Source organism: Pholcus phalangioides, unplaced genomic scaffold (genome assembly GCF_987345545.1).
Source record: "Pholcus phalangioides strain wild (caught in Gottingen) unplaced genomic scaffold, Ppha-v1.0 ptg000010l_1, whole genome shotgun sequence".
In the NCBI taxonomy this organism is placed as follows: domain Eukaryota; kingdom Metazoa; phylum Arthropoda; class Arachnida; order Araneae; family Pholcidae; genus Pholcus; species Pholcus phalangioides.
This window is the reverse complement of record NW_028301603.1, coordinates 1,292,627-1,318,057: the sequence shown is the minus strand read 5'-3', so window position 1 is coordinate 1,318,057 and position 25,431 is coordinate 1,292,627. Positions and strand designations below refer to the sequence as shown.

The window sequence follows — 25,431 nt, the reverse complement described above, 5'->3', positions numbered from 1 at the left end:
CTTTTGTAGTCAATCTCTAAAAAGAAGTTTTTAGATCATGTCAAGATAACTAAAAAGATTACTTCACTTTTTTTAACTTGTGCACCGTATATACAATAGCAGCCCTTACGGGAATGGGGGGTGGCAATTACGGCAGCGACGGGCCCCTGGATTTGAATATCTATGATATAGCCTACTGAGCAAAGCTGCATTAAGAGTACACTTACAAGCGGCTTTGCTACTGAGAAGCCTTCATTTCTGCACCAGGTCCTCTGGTAGAGCGAGACCCTAGTCTTCTATGTCCATCTTCGGAAGTAGAGTACCTCCATCCAGGGGCGTAGGAAGAGTTTTAGACATGCGGGTGCTCGACTTGAGCTTTACGTAAGAAATTTTTTATTAGTTATACGGGTGCTCGGGCCCGTTCTATAAAAAATGGGTGCCGGTGCCCGATCACCTACGGCACCCCGGCCCCGTTGCCTTATAATTCTGGAGCTCATATCAGCATAGCGTTGATTCTTGAATACAATCAAGTACCCCCCACCCAGAAATGTTAAGTTATCTTGCATACTCCCAGGATTACGTAGAAATCATGTGTACCCCTCGACAAAGGGTATAAAAGGCTTGAATATTGCGAAGACGTGCGTACCACTTGAAATCCGTATCAGGCCACTCTACGAATTAAAGCAAGCCTAACTCTATAATTTCCAAAAAAGACTTTCGTATCAATTACAATAGGTATAAGGTCTTCGTATGTCCTCTCCTCCCCAAATTACATATCCCTAAAAATGCATACGATGCTTGCGTATTTCTAAGAATTTGGAAAAGGCTTTCATATCCTTGAAAATGCGTACATTGCGTGCATAACTTTTCGGTAAGTTCGCAGATCTCATAATTTCAGCATAGCATTACTATATATAGCTGACGTGAATTACTGTGCAAATTACGTCCTACAAATCGACGTCGATAATTTACGCACCCGCATTTCGAACACACTAGCCACTTTTGCATTGGGGGAATTTTGTGCATTGAGAACATTTGCGTACGCATTGGGAGGGTTGTGAATGCCATCTACGCATTCCAAAGAGGTACGAAATCCCCTTACCCATTTTCAGAGAAACTCAAGCACCGTCATCGCACAGTTAACACTTAAAAAATCGCCCAATGCTTGCGTAGCCCCCCCCCCCCCGAAAAAAAATATGCTTATAACGTTTGCGTTTTTCTAAAAAAAACTGGATAAGAAAATCAAGACCTTTAAATTCGTAGAGGGCGTCCACAAGCCTTGGAATGAGTACAATGCTTGCGTACTCCTATCAATGCTTAGGATGCTTGTTCCTATATATTCGGCCGAAAGCTGGTTGAAAATATGCAGCTACAGCTTTGATTCGGCCATAAGCACCACAAACTAGAATATGGCTCCCACTCTGCCATGGGTGGGAGATACGGAGGGATGTGAAAACTCCCAGCCTCAAAAGTGGAGTGGGCAGATCTAATGTATATGTGTATATATGAATTGACATCATAATCATCGTGCCCCCCCCCCAGCAATAATGACCTTGCCCCCCCCCCTAGACTTCCAAGTCTATCTCCGCCTATGCACTCTGTCCCCATAAGCGGTTAACGAAGCCACGCTGGAGAAAAAAAGAGAAGGATTCGGCCATAACCAACGCTTCTGAGTTTTATTATCACCTCCTCTTGTTTTTCTGCCATTTGCGTACCCCTGAACAGCCCATCAGGTACTCCTAGGGGGGTCCGTACGCGTACTAACATTCTAGGAGTCCAAACAATACAATATCCTGATCCCCTACATTGTCAATCCTATCCAGGAACTCCAGTTATCATGCGCAGGACAACAACAAGAGGATTACGTACGATAAAAACGGGTCCATCGCTATTTGTTGATACGGTACATACAATGCAAGGCAAAAAAGAAATGAGGGAAATGGTGCTGAGACCTTATCTGGTGTTATTTTCTGGTTCGAGGCTTTTATTTATTTTTGTTATCTGTGTTAAAAAACGGATTAAATATGGAGTGTAAATAGAAGGCTTTTAAAGGCTCGGGTTGTGTGGGTGAGTGTAGGGTGTACTAATCCCCTGGGCTTATAACGAAAACAGTTCCGTACAGGCTACACATTAAAAAGCGTAGAGAAGAACTCTACGTATTTTTTTTTATACCGTGTATACGAACTAATATGTGTCGTTATAATGCGCGACGCGTCGCGTTATTACGGGAAGGTCACGTGCTCGTAGCGGATGAGAAAATGATACTGAGGCGTATCGGGTTGTTGTGGTTCAGGCCCTCGAGCTACCCAGACACCGGGTTCATCAATCGAATGATAACGGAATGCGACTATATTATCAGGATCTTGCGAATGGTGATCGGACATACATTGAGACCTCTCTAGGACGGCCACTGTCCATTCCTCAAAAAAAAACTGCCGGGTGCCCCTCCCTCCTGATATGGTGGTTCTCAACCTCAACCCTTGGAAGACTGCGGCCCGGTTGATTCATTTTTATGGGTGCCCGGTCAGGCACACGATTGATGGTAAATAAATGGGGAAAATAGAAATACCAAATGACACTCACGGCCCGGTACAGGAACGCTCCCCCCCCCCCCAATAAAAAGTGAGCTAATACAAAAAGATAAGGGGGTCTAAAAAAGAAATAATTGGCCCGAATAATCTCTAACCCTTCACAGAGAGGTCTTATTGTGGTATACATTATTTTCTAATTACTTTTTGATATTTATTAGCTTCCAATATTTCTCATACCAATGTTTTTAATAATTATCATAATTATAAAGATAATCATGAGATAAATAAATATACTTAAAAACCTTACCGGTTATCAGATACCGGAATTATCTGATAACTAATTCCGAGTTCTGACAGCCGTACGTCAGAATCTGTAAATACTGTATAAAAGTTTGATAAAAGATCTCTTACAAAACTTGGAAAAAAATGCAACCAATGTTCCCTAAGAACCTATACGACACCTTTCTCGCTTGTTGAAGAAACCTTTGTGTGTTTAGAGCCTAAACCTCTGAAGACAGTAGCGCCAGGGGTGCTGAAGCTCCCACGAAAGTTTGTGGAGCTGGTCCGAGCACCCAGAGTACAATTGATTCGGAAATTTAAATCTCCTACTTGAAACCCAAGAAGAGCACCCACAGGCTCTAACGCCCTTGTCTGAAGATATCACTGCCACAGATGTGTCAAAACGTCAAGAATTGAATTTCTTAGACCATGGCCCTACACCGGAGTTCTGAAACTGTGCGCAGTGGAGCGGCGGCCCTGACAAAGGTTTTTCGAAAAGAAACTTTTTGTTAAACACTGCTCTGAGAAGCCGCGGATAAGCTTTGATTAGGGGAAAGAGGCACCGCGGGTGAAAAAGTTTGAGAACCCCTGGTCCAACAACCGGGAAAACCGAATGTAATTCACGCTGAATTAAGAAGTTATTATCTGACTCGTAATAGAGCCGACAAAAGTACTTCAGTCCAAAAACCCACGGTCACATTTGTATTCTGATTCAAAATATTGTTGCAAAGAGGCCCGTATAATTATCTACCTATCCATTCAATGAGAAGTATTAAACCAGACCAGAGCTAAATTTTGGCTGCTTCCCAGCCCTATGGGCCGCCTGTCAGCATTCAAACTAGCTATGAAGGCCTGTGAACGAAGTATTAAAAAAGTTTGATTAGAATATCTAAATTAATACTCTTTAAATAACTTTTAACTGATATAAAAAATTCGGATTTAGAATTTTTTAATTATTTTATTTTTAGTAATTAATATTTCTTTATTTTTATCTTGAATTTATTGTTAATTAATCCTTCGATTAATTAATTGTCGATTATTTATAAAAGATATAAATGCATGATAAAGCAGTTTGGTTTGTAAAAGTACCGTATTTATGGGGTGCGTGTTTGAAAATATTATGCATAAAGAAATGTTTGTATAAAAATCGTGGATAACGGCCCACTTTTTTTTCAGGATGTGGGACCATTGATCCAGACGCATATATATTCCAATCAGTACCGTCTTAACGCATGGGGCTACCAGGGCACGGCCCGTGAGCCTCATAGAAAGGAAGCCGCACAAAAATAATATCTGGTTTAATTTTCCAGAGTAATCATGTAAATTTGCCTATCGGGGAATAATGAACTCTTAAAACTGCCCCAATGAACTCTTAAAACTGCCCCAATGAACTCTTAAAACTGCCCCAATTACTATTATAATATTCTTCGAAATGTGATTATTAATGTATAAAAAATTTCAATTATGTATCTTTTTTTACCTAATAATCACCTTTATCAGAATTATTGTCAGCAATATTTATTCATATTATTATTATACACAATGAATTTATCATTAATTCATTGTTCTAATTACCGTTTACTTCCATAAAAGAGAAATTAAAATTTTCATGTAATTATCAAAATATTGTGATATGAAGAAATGAAAATACAAAGGCATTTAGAGCTTTGCAATCATTAATATTTAATAAAACTTTCAAGTTTTTTTTAAATTTATTCAATGATTACGTATCAATAGTTTATTCTGCAATTTTCAAGTAATTTTAAACTAATCGCTTTCTTTTACTAATTAATTTTACTAAAATATTTAATTTTATAAATAATTATCAAAAATTAGAAAACTTACTTTTATGAAGAATCTAATCTGTTTAGAATCTGTATGTAAAGTCCATGAAAACGAAAGAAATATCCACTGAGCAATATCGAACTGATCGGTCACTAATTAATTCCTTTGTGTCAATGAGAAAACACTGTAATGTTCACATGATCACCCGAATAACACAAAAAAATTACCATGGAACTAAATGTCCACTAATAAAGATGACCATCCGTCTTTAATGGACACGAAATCATGAATGAAGGAAGTTACGCGCGGTACTTGATTCAAGAATACTTTTTTTACTCGTTACGGACCAGATGCGTTTTAGCGCCATCTACTGGGTTTGTTTCCAACTATCACTTAAAAGTATTTTCGGGAATGAATCAATGAAATAAACGACAAAAAATAATAAATGAATTAAATTATTTCCATAGTTTAGTTTAAAATAACTAGAGTTAACATTTTTTTGACATAATTAAAATATTCCATCAATTATTTGATAATGAATTTCAGTCCAATAAGACGCATCGTAAGCTAACTGATAATTACAGCATCATACTATAGGTATTATTGACTACAAATATGTATAATAAAATCACCATCCGGAAGTGACGTGTCATCGAAGAGTTGTGGTGGCATTTTCTTAGTGATTTATCTGCATTTAGGCTAAATTCTGTATAGCTATGACCGTGACCTGGATTTGACTGCTTTCTTTCCCACACAAAACACATACATGCACACACACTAATTATCTTACAAAACTGACAGTCTATTTTTTTCCCCCTTCTTCATAGGCCTTACTGGGCCCGTTCGTAACCCCACAATCAGCCAGGAGCTGGGCATGGGGGGGGGGTAACAATTTGATTCTATGTATAATAAAATCATATTATCATGGACTTTCAAGAAGTATTTGAAGAGATTCAAAGGTATCTGCTGTGACGTATTTACGGAGGCCCAGGGTGGAAAGTTCGGAGGAGGAGGGCTTCAAATTCCGAGGAATGAGCGGTCGCAAAATTTGCGTACTCTCCCCCTAGGTAAAAACAAACCACAGATCCGCCGCTGCAGGTCAGTGAATGACCTAAAGAGTGTGTGCGCATGATAATGACCAAAAGAGCACGCTAGCTAATGAGTGACAAAAATAATGACTCGAAGATAGGGGGCGTATTTACAGGGGCTTGGGTCTACCTATGGCCCATGGCAGCAGATCTGAGGAATGAATCGTCAAGAAAACTAGACCAGCATAGGAGAACGGCGACAAAAGTAATAAATGCACCTCTGGGTATTCGGGAGCTGACCCGTAACTAGGCCGGGACAACAGGGGCAGGGCGCACAAATATGCACTTATTTTGCATAATAGTAACCCTTTCAAGAAAAAGTCTGCCCCAAGAAGACACATTACGGCCATGTTCGTGAGCTTTGATGAGAAAACAATCAATAAGGCTCCTAGGGGCGTTACGGAGTGCTGAAAAAGGCCGTAGCGAGGAGGGGAGGAGGGGGGGACCATACCCCCCAAGTCGCACCCGAGTGGCGTGGTGGCAAGATGCTCGTCTCCCAAGGTTGCTGTCATGGTCCCGCGTTCAAACCTAAGGAAGAATATATAGGTAAGATATTTTTCCTAACGAGCTTGAGGCGACCACCTATAGACAGCGCCTTCATTTCCAACCAATCTCATTAAGGGCAGTAAATTGCAATATAGCGATATGGCTAGAGCTGATGTTTGGTGAAGTAGACAACCCAAGTCCTCCTCCCCCCCCCCTCGAAATGTGAGAAAATGACCGAAAAATATGGCCGAATCTATTGTTCTGTCACTGATCGCGTCCCTCCTTAACGAAATTTCTCTATGTCTCTATGGGCCTGGTGCTGGAGATATTGATTTGTGAGCCAATTAGTACTTTGAAGTGGTTCTTTTATAAGTGGAAATATCTAGTAAACTATTCTAAGAAGCCACAGGTGAGAGAGAGAGAGAGCCATGTATTATTAAAATTACGTTTTCACCCATCCTGGGGGAAAAACCCACAGTTACTGCCCCGGGCAGTGGAAACGATTAGGTGTATGTACACGCACGCAAAATCACTAAACTCTGTAAACTAGTGTTTCTTGACCTGTGGGCCCAAGGTCGGAACTAGAGGGGGCAGGGGGGGGGGGGTAACTGCGTGTCGGGCGGCCAGATTTAGGGGGTGGCAGTTTTAGATGGAAACAAAGAACAAAAGCGTGACCTAGGGTGTGTGCAAGCGTGAAAATCACGTGAATGACCTATAGAGCAAGAGCCCAGGTCAGAGAGTGTGAGAGCATGGTAGTGATCAAAAAGAGTAACCTAGAGCGAGTTTAAGCATTGGAGTAACCCAAAACGTGACCTACAGTAGATAGTGTGTGATCAAAAGAGTGAACAAGTAGTTACAAAATTACTGTTACAAAATTATCGAATTTTAAAATTGCGGGGGGAGGGCAAAACAATGCTTGCCCCGGGTGGCAAAAATCCTAGTTACGGCTTTGTGTGGGGCCGCAGACTTGATTATTTATTTCTTGTTTAATTAAAAATGAAAAAAAATATTCAATTTATATAACTCATATTATGTATGTGATAATATCATTCTGTAAGGATTTGTGGCCTCCTTGGCAAAGGGGTTCCCTCGCTTTCGTATCCATGGACCAAAGTGTAGTAATATTCTTATACCTTCACATAAAGTATTAGAAAATAGTTTCCGAAACTTTTTGATCCATCGCCCCAGTTCTTCAAAATTTTTTGTTCTCATCACCTCCCAACTCAAGCCTCCTTAGGGAGCATTCAAGTATTACAGCAGCATCGATGGGTGGGGAGGGGGCTTCCGATTTGCTGACGTTTGATGACAAGGGGGGAGGGGGGGGGGGTTGGATGATGCTTACGGCATCAACCACTCATTATGAAGATATGAAATATTCTCAATGGCATCTTATTCGGTGCGCCATAAACGGAAAAACCTTTCGTTAGTTATTGGGCACCTGAACCAACATTCCCTTACAGAGCCACTTAAATGATCTCTAAATGTTTCACGGTTCTTTCGAGTGCTCTGGAAATGTTTCCGGGCCGCTTAAGTGCTCTGGAACTGCGCCACGCATCATTCAAGTGATCTGGTAATGTTCCGCGGGTAACTTGAATGACGTAGAGCCGCAGTGGGGGGGTCACTTAAGTGCTCTAAATGTCATTTAAGCAATTTGTAAGTGTGCCGCTTAGTTCATTTTTACAAAATTAAGTTTGTGAGGTGCGAGCCACATCAGATAAACTTCAGAGCCACATTTGGTCCGCGGGTCAAGGGCTTACCATATATGGCTTAAAGGGTGGGTCGCAATGAATTTTTTAAAGAGAAATTTGGAGTTCTTGCCCTTATACAAATATACAAATACAAATACAATGCCACAACAGGCAAATTGCCCAACGAGGTGAGGTAGCTGACTTAAGAACATCCTGGATCCCCGAGCCATTTTTTGGAGGCCCTACCTACTACTGCTACACCACACATGCACCCCGCCCACACACCCCCAACGAATCGGTACCTGCGGGAATGTGCGTGTACGTGTAGTGAAACCTGACGTGAAGTTTTTTTTGTTTCTCTGTAATGCTTGTTATGTGTAGTGCTGCCATCTGCCACCAGTTTTTCTAACTATGAGTGAAGTGTTATGATTGAATGATTTATCGTTGTAGGACTGTTGCTCTCTGTGGCGAGAATTTTTAACGGGGAGATCGGCTCGCATTTGCGCCTTGAAGTTGGGAACCACAGAAAACCAACTTCAGCCGACCACCACTGTGGGGTTCGAACCCGGATCCTCGCGTCGGGAGTCCGTCACTATGCCTTCACATAGCATTGAAAGTAACAGAAATCGATTATAATAACATATAAAGGTATTTTCTTCCGAAATTTTAAATTTTTTTAAATATTTTTTTCCTTCTTGGGGGGGGGGGGAAGCACGCGATCTCCTATGCCCCCCCCCCTCCCGCGTACGTTTCAGATCCTTCCAATATGCGTTAGGAGGTAGGGGGCAGTGATGACGAAATTTTGCCGACGGGGGGGGGGTTAGTTTTGCTGACAAGGGTGGGGAGTCAAAAATGGCTAAAAATTTGCTAACTTAATAATTTAACGGCCCCTTATAGGATTATATACTAAACCCAAAGCTTCTACCGCCCCTGGAGTCTTCCATCGCCCCATAAGACCATAACATACACTTGAGATGACCATATTTCATCGATATCATGGCAATTGAGGTCCTAAATACTAGAAATATATCTATAATTACCACCGAAAAAAAGATATTTTGAAGTTTCTAATTTCTGTTAAAATCGCTGAAGGGCAGAGAAATGAAGAACCACAGCAAATGACAATAGACATTGATTTATTTTAGAAAAAATGGCATTGATCGTGACTGGGGTGTCCCTCATTTTATTGAGAAAATATGAGAAATTGGCATCTTGAGTTCGGCAAAATACTGCCACTTGTCGCTAAAAATTCTCCTACAACGGTAAGAGCAGAAAGTAAATTTACCATTTTAATTAAGAATTAGCAACTCCCCTCCCCCCTCCCCATTCTGTGCCAAAAAGCACTTGAATTACCGGAAACAGTAATTATTTCAAAATATATATATTAACGCTAATTATAAAATGCTTGTAGGGACGCATTTGTAGCGTTTTTGATCGCCCGACCCGTTGGTGCCTCGGGATGGTGTCGATCCACAAAACTGGTTTAAATGGTTAAACTGTGTATTGTCACCCATGCCTTGCCTATAATCACAAGTGATATTAACTGCAATACGAGGTTATCATGAAGTTCTTTAATCAGCGGCATTCGGCATATGTGTTAAGACCTCCGAAGTACTATATAAGTATATATGTTACTGCCAAAAACTGAATTTTCGGCCACTTGGCGATCTGGACAGCCTAGTTACCCCTATTTGCCTTTCAAAAGCGAATTGGACTGAGTGTATTGAACTGCCCGAGCGCAATGGGGTGCTCTGCCCTTCTGTCATGCAATCCTTGATCAATCAAATTTCTGATCGCGCCTTTTGCGATATAGACTTTTAGGCTAAGGTTTTATACAACTTTCTATGATTATTTATTATCCGTGTCCGCGTTGCACTTTGACTTTAACTTGATTAATTTGGTTCTTCGTTTTGCATAATTTTTAATTTCCTTGCACTATATGTAATCTTTGACGTATCAATAAATTTTGGTTTTGCCCTGGACCACTCTCCTCCGGGGGGGGGGGGGGGTGAAGAGCATACGTTGCTTTTTGCGACAGAGCCTGGGTGTTTCGCGGTCTCTCCAGTCTCCAGCCTGGTTGATGTTCGAAATTCGGGATTTTGGCCGGCCCCCTATATATTGATATCTTCGTATCGATTCTTATGATTCTGGGTCATCACCCCGTTGATGTATTTTTTGTGATAATAATGGTTATTTATTAGCGGCCGAAGATAACCATTGTTATTATGCTTAGCTATGGCAACCCTATCAATCAAAAAAATCTGAGTATCGATATCTTAGTGATCCCGATATATAGGGACGTATAGAGATCGACATACAGGGGCCTGCCAAAGTCCGGCGAAAGCACGAATTTCGGACATGGGCCGCGTCAATTGGGCTGGCCAGTTCGATAAGTAGCCAACTTCGGACTTTGGCAGTAACATATACAAGACTTTCCAGCATTCACTAATTCCTGAGAGGAATATTTATATATACTGGTGTTATACGAATGGTCCCCCCCCCCCCAAAGATGAGGCTGACAGGGCTCCAGCCTTGGGGACCGAGACAATTCTTAAAAAAATAAATTCTCTCTCTATAAATTCACTATAGAAGGGCCAGAGTAAAGTCTGGCCTGCAGACCCACCAAACATCCCAGCCTAAGGACCCTGCTTCAAAATGTGAGGCCCAGGGATATACGCATATTATATTGGGCTTCCGCTAATTGGTCTAAGAATGTGTGTCTAACCTTTCAAAATAGCCTGTAAACAGTATAGTATGTCCAGTACGTCCCGAACTGATAGGTCCTTTCAGCGAACGATAACTGTTATGCGTCATACACAGGAAATTATATAATCTGTTTTTGTGACGCATGTTTAAGCACAAAACACAAGATAGAATACTTTTGTGATTATGTCCGACAAATAAAAAAAGAAGATAAGCTGGCCAACTTTGTACTCATAGCCAACGAGTCATTCATCAGTTTGCAGAGCAAATCGCATTTGTAACGCGGTGATCCTCCATTTTCTCGTTCACAAATTCTGACACCACCAGAATGGGCTTAAAACCCTGGTGATTCTGAAATTATGATCATTGCAACCTCAAGACAGCAAAGATACCTACACAAGACTGTTCTCAATTACAAAAGCACGCACGTAGCTTGAAATTTAAGAATTAAATAGCGTTGCCAAGAAAACTATTGAACATGCAGTAAAACCTTATTAACTCGTCACCCTAATGAGTCGTCATCTTTCTTCGGTCCTGTATAGCTTTCATAGATAACCCTCTTTTACTCGTCGCTTATTTCAGTTGACTCTTCACTGTGGAAAAGTTTGATAGAGAGGAACAGATGATTTCTATGGCTCCCTTTAAAGAAAAAGTTTGGTAACAGCATTGCCATACTTTCAAAAGTGACCATAAAAGCCTTATGTACACAACGGAACTGCTCAATAATGAAGGTTACGCTGAGGAAGTCATTTACTAACTGAAAAAAATAAAATTTCTACAAACTTTAGGGGACTGTTCTAGCTTGACCCGATTTCTGCATGCGCCCCCCCCCCCTGATTTAAGGCTTGAAATTTAAACAAAATATAGGCAATAAACAAATATACCTGCATTTTAAAACAGACATTTTTTCCCCAATTGAGGCCTTCTAGTGTTTACTTTGCGCCACTGTGGTGGTCGAGTGGTCATAGTGACGGGTTCGAACCCCACCGTTACCGCAGTGTTGGATGGCTGAAGTTGGTTTTCCGTGGTTCCCAACTTCAAGGCGCAAATGCGAGCCGATCTCCCCTTTAAAAAGGCCTCGCCACAGAGAGCAACAGACCTACAAACAATGCAAATGTAATGCAATCATAACACATCACTCACTTCACTTCTGAAATATAGATGACGACACTGAAAAATCAAACACAACACTACATACGCACTCAGACTGTTAGGTACACACACACACAGTTACACTTCCGGCAAAACTCACTAGGTAGTAAATCGCCCATAGATGGTGATAGGTTTGAAAGGAAAAAAGAAAGCGTTTCCTTTGCCCTGCCTATAGGACCTCCTGAAGTCAAAATTGCACCCGTGTTCGACGTTGTATTCGGCATCATGAATTATTCATAAATGTAGCAGTGTATTTTACCATAATAAGTAAAATATCTACTAATAGCTCAAAAAGGTCACAGAATTTCGTTTTTTTTTCCTTTTGTAATACATAAATTTCGTTGATGTTGTAGTTTTAATTCGTATTTTAAATTTTTTTATATAACTTTTAAATTATACGATTTTCACAATACTGCACATTGAAACTGAAGGCATTTCGCTTAAGTCGTTAATCCGCTTAAACCGTCATAATTTCTCAATAACTTAACGTATTTTGCACATTTATTATTATACCATTTCAGCTGCAATATGAACATGAAATGAATGTAATTCACCATTGCTATACTATTTTATAGTGAATTTCAAATCTAAGTTCTTTATTACTCATAATGTTACACTAAAACAGATACTCAATGATAAAAACAATAGAATCATTTTTCTAATGTATGAGCAATAAACCTTATAATATGGAAACGTAAGCATTCATATCTCATTTTTATACTCATTTTAAAACGACCATATCTCGTATTGTCCATCATATGACCAACAACGAACTAATGAGGTTTACAGTAATTCTATTTCTTTAATTGCGCAAAGGGAAACCGTCCCGCGAAAACCTTTTTCGAGATAGTGAATTTAATAACGAAAAACCGGGACATCTGGTCACCCTATGCTAATAAGAATTCTGTAGAGAAGAAATAGGCTGCTTGCGAGAATGTTTCTGTTGATCTGTGGTCGAAAAAGTTGACATAATTTTAAATTTACTAAATCACTAAAGACATGCACTACGCTGAAAAACTGGAGTTTATTAATAATACTATATTTTTTAATGAGAAATTTTGAATTCATACTTATTCCAATATCAATTAGATCAGTGTTACTCACCCTGGGGTTATACGGCACCCTTGTGGTCCTAGGATATTCTATGGGGGGGGGGGGCCACGGGTGAAAATCAGATGTAAGGGGGAGCCACGACAAGTGGTAAAGGGGGTGGGATACAAAGAGCTGTGAAGAAATAAAGCTTTCAAATGAAGTATGGTCGAAAAACATACGACTATTTTCAGAATCCACAGAAGAGTTGTCGAAAAGAACCATGACCATCTTAACCCACGGACCATGCAGGTATAACTCGGTGCCGCATATTTAAAGGTTGGGGCTACACAATGAGATTTAGTGCTATGATTTTCAAATATAAATATGCAAAAAAAACTTAAATTCCAGGAAGGTATGGGACCCCAGAACATCACTTTCCTCCGAAAGACCCTATGATGGTTAGATGGCCATGTGTAAAACCTCCACAAGAAGGAAGCTCACTGAACTCTAGCCCAGGGTAGGTGCCATAGGCGGAGATAGACTTGGAAGTCTGGGGGGGGCAGGGTCATTATTGCTGGGGGCACGATGATGTGATGTCAATTCATATATACATATATACATTAGATCAGTCGACTCAACCTTTGACGCTGGGAGGGGGGGGGGAATAGTCCCCCCCCCCGTATCTCCGCCCATGGTAGGCGCAGACCCAGTGTGATGAGTCGGAAGGGTTGATTTATCGTGTAGGTTCGATGGATTGTCCCGTATTTCACACCGACTCATTATTTTCCGAAAAAAAAAAAGCGACTGTTGGGAGAGATGATCACCCGCGTTCCAGATCCGTGCCAGGGTCCCAGAGATCGATCTTATAAAATTTTTGATCATTACAAGTTTACTTTTTATTAATGAATTACATTCGATAAATAGAAAGGGTCTCTCTCTCTCTTGGGTGAAGGTGGGGTCCTGGATAACCGTGATTAAAAAAAAAGGAAAATTGAAGAAAAAATGAGACATTTTTTCAAGAAAAGTGGTCATCCCTAGATGCTTCAGCACCTGTTTTCCTTGAAGGAGGAAGGTGATGAATTCATGAAATCCAAAGGAAAACTTACTGGAGAGTTTCAAGATAAAAAGTGGGGGGAGGGGGAAATTTCACATTTCTTGTCGATGTCACTGGTCATCTGAATGATCTAAACTACCACTTACTGGGAAAAGACCTACTTGTCCATAATTTTTATGACAACGTAAAAGCGTTCGAAACTAAATTAGTCCTTTGGAAACGTCAATTGCAAAACAAAAACTGCATGCAAAATTATTGAAGTTGGTAAATAGATCTACAACTTGGAAACTGGACGATTATGGACAGTGCATTTCAAATCTGAGCATGGAATTCAGAAGCAGATTTTCCGACTTCCGCGAGAACGAAATTTCTATGAAAACATTTTCCTCATTTACCTCACCATTCTCAGTCGATATTGAAAGTGTTCCATCAAAGCTACAATTAGAATTTGTGGATTTGCAATGTGACTCTGCAGTTAAATGCAAGTTGTTGTTTTTTTTAAATTCCTTCATTAATTGATTTTTATTCTAAGTATATGTCCGAACAAAAGTATCCAGAAATACGCAAATATTCATTGTTAATATCTTCTATATTTGGCAGCACTTGCATATGTGAATAGTTGTTTAGTCGAATTAAGAATACAAAATCAAAAACTAGAATACGTCTGACTGATCAGCATTTGGAGGATACTTGACGAATGGCAACACAAATTTTACCTAACATTGAAGCTTTACACAGCCAAGTTTCGCATTAATTTAGGAATTATATCCAATCGCATTCGTAATGTAAGTAACCAAAGATTTTTTTTTATTTGGTGCGTAATTAATTCAACATATATATATGTATAGAATCATCCATTTTCATTCTGTTTCATACAATGTAAAAAATACCTAAAATAATTGGTCTTACTTCAATTCAGCTTAATTTTTTAAAACGCTACATAATGAAATCATAAAGTATGCAGTACGCGTCTCATTTTAATTTTTCGTATCTGAGCGTACGTGGGATCAACCTTTGGCAGGGGTGTGGGACACACTGAATTGATTGGAAGCACAAGAAATCTCTGAGAAAAATTCAGATTTACCAACTTTCAAAAGCATTTTCCAGTAACAGAAATGTATTAATATAGCAAAAAAGGAATTTTTTGACACTATAATTTGAAATGTTTTTTTTTTAAATCATTCAAAATTAATGTTTGTTAAAATTAATTGAATTGAATGTTTAAATTCTGTAAAATATTTTGAAATATATTTAATTTGTGATCGTTTTTGGACGGGGAGGGGGGGTCCCCCCGTACCCCCCCCCCCTACGCCATTAATGAGTGGCCCGCGGAACGCGACAAATTTTTTATGTGGCCCTCGAGCGTAAAACGTTGAAGACCCCTACTTTAGGACATTCATTTTTAAAACTATTGTTGGTGCTGCTATCTACTTTCAAAATCAGAAGTGCCTTATGTGGTGAGGACGAAGCTCAGGTATAAAAAACTAAATTCTTCATTCAGCTTTGATCCTTATAAACAAAGCTTATAAACTGACCTGAAAGATCAAACTTCCAATTGAGTAATTTATTCAAGGCCCAAAGAGACATCCAAAACGGAGGAAAAAACACTCTCCACACAAGCAGACCACAGGTAAGATCATAAAAAGTGAATTTTTCCACATTCCACTTTAAAGTAATGTGCTGCCATCTAGTGTTGAATTTAAAAGTGACTCATGTGGTGATGATGAAGTTTAAAGTAAAAAAACTATATTCTTTATTCCGTTCAGTTCCTTATAAACAAGGCTCATAAACTGAACTGGAAATTTAAACTGAAAGTTCGGTTATTTCATATGAGCATAAGGAGACGTCCAAAACGAATTGCCTCTTAGTGAGCAGACGACAGACAAGAAGTCGGTTCCCTACAAGCTGAGCTCACAAACGGACCTGGAAGTTTAAACTGCCAGTTCGGTTATTTTTTCAGGACACAAGGAGACGTCCAAAACAAGTAACCTGGAGAGACGCAGACGACAGAGATTATTGATGTTTACGTCGAGCTTATACTACTGGAGGATGAGCCATTAAAACCCAAAACGGCTCCGTGATATGATTGGCTGCCGATGATGTAACAAAAATGAATGGGTTACCGGCTGCGAGGGATTTGGTGAAGAAAGTGGCAGTACATGGTTGGCGTCGAAATTTCATTTTGTTTATGCTTTCCTTCTTCGCTGATCGTAACGCCATTTTTCCCTCACGTTTTGCGCTTGTTTTTTTCTCGGTTTTTTAATTCGTAATTGTCATTCCATGACGAAAATAAACGGCCAACAAACAATACATTCTACTTCGACTACTGTTGATGCGTTCAGAATGTGGAAACATTCGGCTCAACATTCTTCGCAATCATCTGATTGAAAGCTATTGACATGAAATTGAATGCGAGGAGCATGTATTCTCATCGATCCTGGGTGAGTTGATTCGTTTGTTAAAATTATTCGTAATAAAGTGTCGAACTTCGATTAAACGAATTGTGTAAAACCGGCATTTCCATACCTTAAATTGAGAAAATTGTTTTATCGGGAGGGGAGGGGGCGACATTAATGCAGATATATGCACAGAAACTTCCTTAAATCAAGGAAATCGTGATACGACCATCATTAAAATTGCTGGGCAAGGGCATCACGGGCCCCAAAGGCGTACGCAGTGCCGGGGGGCCCCCCCCCTTCCCAAACCGACCAAAAATTAGGAAAAAATGAGGAACCCCCACCTGGACAGAAATTGTTGCCCACCAATTGCCATGCTTACTAATTTAAACCGCATCTCAGTCATGCTGCTCTCGAGGCCCTAAGTCTGTGGGTGGGGGGGGGGGGGGGGGTCGACGGCGGCGACACCACACGCTGGGGTGGTCCCATGCATTAAGATGACACTGGCATCAAAGTTACAGTAGCCAATTTCCTGCCTTAATGGTATGCCTTAAAAATTAGGAGAGAATCCAGCTTATTGAAATTTGTAGTCCAGTCCATTTCCAGCATGCGGGAAAACCAAGGTTCAATGAGGATATCGTGATACATTTAAAAAATTGATTTCAATTTATATTGAATAAATAAGCTAATTAGGATAAAATAATGGTTTTTCCACAATAGGAAACGTTGAAGAATCGGGTAGTGATAAGAACGTGGCCATTATAACGTTTGTTCACTGTATTTCCATTAATTCATTTAATCTACGTAAACAAATATCTTTAGTATCTGACATATTTCTTAAATTATATGTTTGTTTGCATGTAAAGCAAACATAAAGGTAAAACATTTTTTTTTTTTGTTCACCCCATTATGAAATCGCCAGTGGCGACAACTTTAAAATGACTGAAAATGGAAATTATGCCAGAACCTTAACCCTTTAAGCAGTTTTTAAATTTTTCCTGATGTGCATCGCAATTGCCACTTATGTTTATAAAAGTGTGCTAAAAGAACCAGAGATATTTCGGTGTGACCAAAATAAAGTAGATCAAGTTTAACAAGATATCTCAAGATTGCCGCTGTAAGGGTTTACTGTGATTTTTGTGGGGCCAAGTGTGATTTTGCTGCTCCCACCACTAGAATTTGATTAATGATTTTGCAACTGTGTTTTTTCCCCATGTAAAATTAGCAGCCCTGCTGAATTTTGTTGCCCCCCCCCCCCTTCAGTTCTGGCCCTGAGTTGTGTTTTTGAAATACGTGATTTTCTTTTTTTGTAGATTTTGATCTTTGGAAAGGCAGTCAAAATATTTCTATCAAAAGCAACATCAGAATGATTCAAAAGAATGAATGTGGAAGACCTATGTCTGTCATAGGTCAGGAAATTTCACCAGCAGATGCACTGGCCATAAAGGTTGCAAAAGTCAGGGTAGCGGAAAGATGAATGTCTAGTGTCCTGCTGAAATAATATTATTTGAAATTTCAGGAATCAAAGTACAGCACTGGCAAAGTCACTTTGGGCAAACCTTTGGCTCTTACCAAAGCAGAGAGGTAAGAAATTGTGATTCTTCCCCCTTCCTTAATGAATCTTTTCTAGTTATTGAGCTACCTCTATATTTAATGACATGTTGGTAGCAATGAAGTCATTAACACGCTAACCTACATTTTTCTATATTCAATTGTGCCTTCTTTTTTTTTCCCCAAAAATGTTATAGCCATGAAAACTACAGAAACAATCTAAAAATCAATGTTATATTAGAAATAGTACCATGGGCCCCCTCAACCAGGGGCAGCTCGAGCTTAACGGCGGCCTGGGCGCAAAGCCTTGTGTGCTGCCCCTAAAGAAAACTCTTGCGAGAGAGGCTGGCATTAGGGTTTCTAAATTTCTGACATTTTTGAGCCTCCGGGAACAGGATATTGTATTTCCAGACAATTTGGGAAATCACTTATTTACAGTGTAACTCTGTTTATATAACTAATTTATAATACTTTCTCATTTATATTACGATTAGGTTTAGCTTCAATTATTCTCTATACTTTTTTAAAAAAAAAGTTATATTTCATTTATGCATCATATAACTTCAACTACACTACGTTTTCACTCCGATTTGAATCCCAAATTTTGGCAAAAATATCATTTCACTCAATTGATGTACATGGGAGTTTTTTGAAATCTCACTTAACATATCGTGTATGTAAAACACTGCAATTAGACAAATACTTAGATTTTTATACACCTTAGGTTTTTGTTTATGACACTTAACAATAAATGGCAAAATATAATAAAATTTTGCAATGATACAGTCAATAGATTTTTAGAAATTGTGTTTTAAACCCAAGTAAAATGTCAGAAATAACATTCTTCATAAAACGGCATTAAAATTTTCATTCACAGATTACTTGATGTAAAAACCAGGGTTGGGTTTTTGACATAAGTGTCAAAAACTGGTTTGAACCATCAAAATCTTAAATGAATTGTTTTGGATAATGTTTTGAACACAATAAGTATATAACATTATATACTTATAACTCCCCGTTAAAAAGCCTCGCCACAGAGAGCAACAGTCCTACAACGATAAATCATTCAATCATAACACTTCACTCATAGTTAGAAAAACTGGTGGCAGATGGTAGCACTACACATAACAGGCATTACACAGAAACAAACTTTACGTCAGGTTGCACTACACGTACACGCACATTCCCGTATGTACCGATTCGTTGGGGGTTCCGCGGGGTGCATGTTTGGTGTAGCAGTAGTGGGTAGGGCCTCCAAAAAAAAAAATGGCTCGGGATCCATGATGTTCTTAAGTCAGCCACCTCGTTGGGCAATTTGCCTGTTGTGGCGTTGTATTTGTATTTGTATTATGAAAAACACTTTCATATGTTTAATTTTATCTACACTACTGATTACCTGTGTTTCAATTTACTTAGCAAAGTGGAGCTGTTTATTCAAAATATGTGTGATAAGAGATCAGGGATAGGTTTCTTACCTCAGAAATTAGCTCAGTATTAAAACAGTCAAAAACTTATGATGTCAAATACTCTGATGTCAAATAGTTTTTGTTAACCTGATAGATAGGTTGAATAACAAAACACTTTTATGTAGTGTAATACAACAAATAATAATGTAATAATTATAACATGTAATAATAACACTTACATGTTTTTATATTTTGAATTATAATTACTGAGCACAAAATATCTATTTTAATATTTTAAATTTTCTGATCTACCCACAAAATTTTATTCCATATAAAATTTCTCGTGTAGCATCTGTTAATACACTAATTGTGCTTATTTGTTCTCACCTAAAAATTTTATATCTTAGGTCATATAAATCCAGAGTTTTAACAAGTATTTTTAATCAAAGAACTGGCAGGACATGATGCCCATTGCATATTTAGATTACAGCTTCAGTCAAAAAAACCATTGCATTATAAATGCTAGTAAATATACCATATCATAGTAAAAAAACTTATCCTTACTCATGCACTAAGTTACAAGAGTTTCTTAAGCATCATATACAAGCCAGCACTGCCAAATTAGAGAAAATTTTAGTCTTACAATTTATTATTTTGATTGCTAGATATATTCTAATGTTATGCACGATAAGGGTATCGCTTTGAATATCAGTGATTATTTAGATAATTTAATAATAACAGAAAACAACATTACATATATGATGTAAAAGAACTTTTTTAAATACCTCTCTGTTATGAAAAGAGTACAGCAGATGATTTATATCAATACACATATATAAGCAGTTAAAGAAATTATGGAGGATCAAGAATAATCTTGGATTGAAGAATATTAAATCATTCCATAGTTTTTCGTTCAGCATTTATGCTATGCTTTATTAAAAAGTGTATATTTATTAGAAGTGTATTTATAAGAAAGAAAACATATATTGTCCAAAATAATTCTTTAGAGTAGAAAGTTATTTTACAATCATATTAAGTATTTATTCTTTGTATAACAGTCACTTTGAACATTACATGTAATTAACATGTGCATTTCCAATGAGAATTTTTATATTGAAAAGCAATATTTGAGGTTTTTGATGGGAATGTTTAAACCGTCAAAAACTTGCCAATCCTGGTAAAAATGCAACTCTAAAGTGGGCATAGCTTCGGTTCTAAGCGTCAAAGGCCTGTTTTGGAATCACAAAAAATGGGGCTTTCATAAAAAATGAAGAAAAAAAACAAACCAATATTTTTTCTTCCAAAATGAGGACTCGTATAGTTTCTGATAACAATAACCAATTGATAACTATAGCCGAAAGAAACCCAGAAGCCAAATGATGATCTTGAGTCCTACTTGGTCAAACAGGATACATGAAAACAGGGCAACTCCATTTTACATATAGCTCAGGGCTTGACAAATCTCAGTCGATGTGGTGATTATAAAGTGGGTAAATGGTCGCCTGATATTCATGTGATTATTAAAATGGAGTCTAAAGGGTGGCACAAAATTTTCTGATTTTATTGCAGTGTGCCTTTCAACATCAGGAGGAGTCATTAAGTCTCTGAAAAGTCGAAAAACATTATTTAGGACTGTTTTGAGGAAAAATCATGATGGGTTTTTTTTCCCTTTAAGCTAAAATTTTTTTTTTTAATTCAGTCATGCGTTTAATTTATGTACTGTATGTGTTCCATAGATCCCTCGAGATAGTCTTTCAAGTAAAAACTCGATTTGGATTATTGACTGAGAATTTGAAGTTTCTTTTTTTGATCTTACCTTTAGTGTGCCTACATTGCCAGAAGCTCATTACAAAAGCAGCTTCACACGTCCATGGATTATAGCAGCTAGTAATATTCAGATAGCCTATCAATGATGTCATGTGCAAACAAAAATCATCATCCAGAATACAGAAATGTTTGTCAATGGGGGGGGGGTTTTACATTTTTTAATCTACAAAAGTATGGTTAAATCTCAGCGTCTAAATGCAAAAAAAAAAAATAACAAAAGCCATAAGTCCTGATAACTGTCAATGAACTTTTGCCTATGTTACAATATTGGTCCATTCTATATTTTATATTAGTGATTGATAGCAATATCCAAATGATAGCATTATGCATGATTTCAATAAACCGCGTCTACTGTATTGTGTAAAAAGAATTTTGGCCTCCTCCGATACCCTCCACCTCCCTTGTCAGCAAAATTTTAAATATATTATAATAATGATTTCAAATATTTTCAGAAAAAAATATTACAAAAGAAAACACCTTTTACGTGCTATTGTAATCATTTTCAATTGATTTAAATCATTTTTTAAAGGTTGGTAACTTTTAAAGTTTTTCTGTAGAAAATTCCTTGTCCGCACCCCCCCTCTCAGAAGTCAATTCTGCTCAAGTGTATTGTAGCACGTTTTTTGTTCCATGCAGGATGCTAAGGTGAAAATGGGATTTCACCTGTTCTGCCATCTTTTTAAAACTATCCCATCTCTTTTGAAACACCATCTGTTTGCTCGCCGTCCTTGCTTGAGTTAAAAACCTATTCCCAGCATCAGTCCTCGCTTGGGAAATTTCCCTGTTGTGGCCTTACATTTTGTATTTGTATTATTAATTGTTAAATGAATGTTTTTTCATCATAACTGCTTGTCTAGTATTTTACAATTGTTTTCATTCTCTTTTCAGATAAAATGAAAGCTGGGGTCTTTCTCCACAAAACACTAGATGATATCAGAGATTCATTAGTTTCAGTTCTGGAGAGGAAACATTTAATCACCAAAAAGACACAACATCCAACAGGAGAAAGTAGAAATGATCGAAAGTTTAGAAAGTCTTTTGCATGTGCATAGTGGCTGCAATCATATGTATTGTAAATGAACATTAGTTGATATTTTTTCATCAATAAATACTTAAATTTCAATTTATTTTGTGATTTATTTACAAAAATGATGTGAAATTTTCATTGAACTCTTTCATTCACTGACTTGCTAGGATTTGGAGCGGAGGTGCTTTTGAACTTTTTCTAAACAAGTCTGATTCCTATCCTTTGTTACTGTATTCATTTATATTCACCAGCTTATGAATTTTGATATTTGAGAAGTGGAAGATATTTTGAATAACATTGAATTTTGAAAATATAAAGGTATTTAGGTATTGCTTTTTTGGCAATAATGGTAGCCTATACAAAAGAATGTTATTACCCTTTCAGACCTTGAATTCAATGATAACACACCTACAATCCTTAAAGTCAGGGCTGAACTCACTAAGTTAAAAAAAAAAATCTACAGCGAGAAAAAGTTTACCACATTTGTGCTTTCTGGAATCCGAGTCAATTAGCTCGAGGAAAAACGCCAGTGACACAATATTTCTTGCACTGTCTTTACAGCAGGGGGCCACTAACTCTTTTCCCATAATATTTAGTGCAAAGCAATGTAAAAACAATAGGTTGCTTGTTTTCCCATCCAAGCCATCATTCCTCTAGTGATTAAAGCACAAAACTTGGGTGAAACCTGATAACGCGAGCGCATACAAACAAACGAAATTTTGAATAGCTCAATTTATTTGTGCAGTATTTCCAATACTTCAAGTGTAAAACCAAAGCATAGAAAGACTGGCACCGAAGAATTTGATTTGATAGTTTGTTGTTTGAACAACATTTCATTTTGTGTCAACGTCTCTTTTTCCAGCAATTAAAAAAATCTGCCAAATTACTGATCTCTCCGTTGGTCTCTGCTCAGTAGCGTACGCAGGATTTTCTTAAGGAGAGGTGCTCATTTTTTTTAACTGCAAAAAAAAAAAAACACTGATAGCTTGGGGAGGGCATATAGGTTCCCTGAGCACCCCCCTGCGTAGCCTTCTGTTTGGGGGTTTTGAACCCCATCTTGCGTACGTCAGCGGTTCTGCGCTTTTTTTTCAGCATGTTGCACATTAGTACAGCATACTCAGTATATATATAATGATGAAAACTAAAAATATGAACATATAATAAGTAAAAAATTATGAAAATTTAGAATTGTAAGAGATACATTATTAAAATCTAATGTGAGAGTTAATTATAACCCCATTGTTGAAAATTTAGAATGAATGAAAGAAATACGCAATTGAAAATTTATGACAAGTAATTATAAAATTGTATTTTTGAAAAAAATTTTGAGAATCGGTAAAAGCTTTCAATTGTCCATCAGTGCCGGGAGGGGGGGTCCATCCCCTCAAAACCTAAGAAAATGACAGAGATATATGTTATAACATGGTACATTCGTTTGTTCTCTATTATTCTGTCCCCTCCCCTCAAAAATAAATTTCTGGACAGGGCCGCAACTACAGATGCTTAGTTAGCCGATGCAAGCACGCATTTTGGTGCCTCGTCCTTCTAATAATGAAGGTGGGGTTAATAGATTATATTTGCGCCCCCTCTGGTCCGGGGCACCAAATCTGTTTGCTGCCCTGGTCCTGGGGTCCATTTGATGTAGTTGCTCTCTTATTGTTGAAACACTATACTCATAAGAATCATGACGAAACTTTTTTCGCTTATAAGCTTGGAAGTGAAAAAAGTTTAGTCCGTGTGATTACACGGACCAACTGGAATCTTGCCATTGACCCTTCGCTTCAACATTACTGTAATGCAAGGATACTCAATCTTTAGGAGAGCGCGGGCCACTTCCTCGTTAATTTGAAAATGTGTCACGGTCCACTTAGTTCATGTGGAGATATACCGTGGGCCACTTGAGTGTTCTGGAGCTGAGCCACGGGTAACGAGTAATATGTGGAACTGCACCGCAGGCCGCTTACGTGCTCTGGAACTGTGCCGCACATCACTTAAATGATCTGTAAATATGTCGTGGGTCACTTGACTGATTTGTAAATGTGTCGCGGGCCACTTGAGCGATGTGAACTGTTCCAAAGGCCCCTTAAGTGATCTAAAATGTGCCGCGGATCACTAAAATGATCTGGAAATGTGTCGCGTTCGCTCAAGTGTTCTAGACCATGCCGCAGGTAAGTGACCTGTGTATATGTCGCGGGTCACTTGAGTGATTGATGTTAAACTGTTCCAAGAGCCATTCAAGTTCTCTGTAAATGTGCCACGGACCGTTTAAGTGTGCTCTGGAACTGTGCGGCGGTCACTCAAGTGATCTGAAAATTTTTACAAAATTAAGTTTGAGGTCGCTGGCCACATCAGATAAGTCCGAGGACCACAGTTGGCCATGGTTCGAGCATGTATGAAACAACAGCACAGTAGTATTGAATGCAACCAATATCTCAAAACGAGAAATTTCATGGATGGGAAATTTTCATTAGAATTAAAAATTCACGGTTTGAAAAAAAAAAAAATTCTCTCGAAGACGAAAATCCACAAAATGTGTATTTTTCTGAGAAATGACGTGATAACGGGGGAAATTTTGCAATTTTCTGAGTTCTACGTAATTTTGTCCCGTAAAATACAGATTACATGGTCATACGATTTCCAGATGCAGTTCTGTTTTGAAAGATAGCAACATAAGGTCATCTTGGCGACTTGTTTCTAAGATGGAAAAGTATAATTTCTTGCCAAATATGATAAACTAATGAAACAACGTTAGTACGTTTATACTGACGTCACTCCCTCATCAGCCAATCATATCACTGAGCCGTTTTGGGTTTTAACGGCTCGTTACTGGAGGGAGCATCCAGCCGCAGCGACGGCAGCGCCATCGAATGCAAGGAAATCACGGGACTCGGTGAAAACAAAGTTCCCGCCTGGCAATTTGCCCATAGAAATGAAGAGTTTGGTCTGTAAATATTGCATTTTAACGATTAAAAAACAGGATCGTGAACTCATCTAAAGGTGAAAAAAGATTTAATTATTTATTTCATTAATACTTGAATAATTTATTTCATTAACGCTGGAGTAATTTCTTTCGTTAATGCTCAAAAATGTTCCTTCATTAATTCTGGATTTATTTCCTTTATTAATTCTGGATTTATTTCCTTTATTAATTATTATTTCTGTCATTACTTCTGAAATAATTGCTTTCATCAATTCTGGATTTGTTTCTTTCATTAAGGCTGAAATTATTTCTTTCATTAATGCTGAAATTGTTTCTTTTTTTTTAATGCTAGAATTATTTCTTTTATTAATTCTGAAATTATATCTCATTAATTCGGGATCTGTCTCTTTCATTAATTCGGGATCTGTCTCTTTCATTAATTTTGGAATTATATCTTTCATTAGTTTTGGAATAATATCTTTCATTAGTTTAGGAATAATATCTTTCATTAGTTTAGGAATAATATC

The 25,431-nt window shown here is 38.1% G+C and overlaps 1 protein-coding gene and 1 long non-coding RNA gene across 3 annotated transcripts in view; one reads left to right on the top strand and one right to left on the bottom strand.

The window, feature by feature from the left end:
• The window catches only part of LOC149080733 (uncharacterized), a 63,033-nt gene extending 58,168 nt beyond the window's left edge, over positions 1 to 4,865 (bottom strand). The window contains exon 1 of the mRNA XM_089237417.1: positions 4,635 to 4,865. The gene's annotated coding sequence lies outside the window, so the exon portion shown is untranslated. The remainder of the gene's footprint in view (positions 1 to 4,634) is intronic.
• A 10,973-nt stretch (positions 4,866 to 15,838) lies between these two features.
• Positions 15,839 to 22,080, top strand: LOC149080732 (uncharacterized). Of its 2 annotated transcripts, XR_016193381.1 has the most exons (3): positions 15,839 to 16,218; positions 17,487 to 17,757; positions 21,846 to 22,080. It is a non-coding gene; the product is annotated as an uncharacterized LOC149080732 (long non-coding RNA). The 2 variants fall into 2 exon arrangements; XR_016193380.1 differs by having other exon boundaries at positions 15,839 to 17,757.
• Positions 22,081 to 25,431: the final 3,351 nt, after the last annotated feature.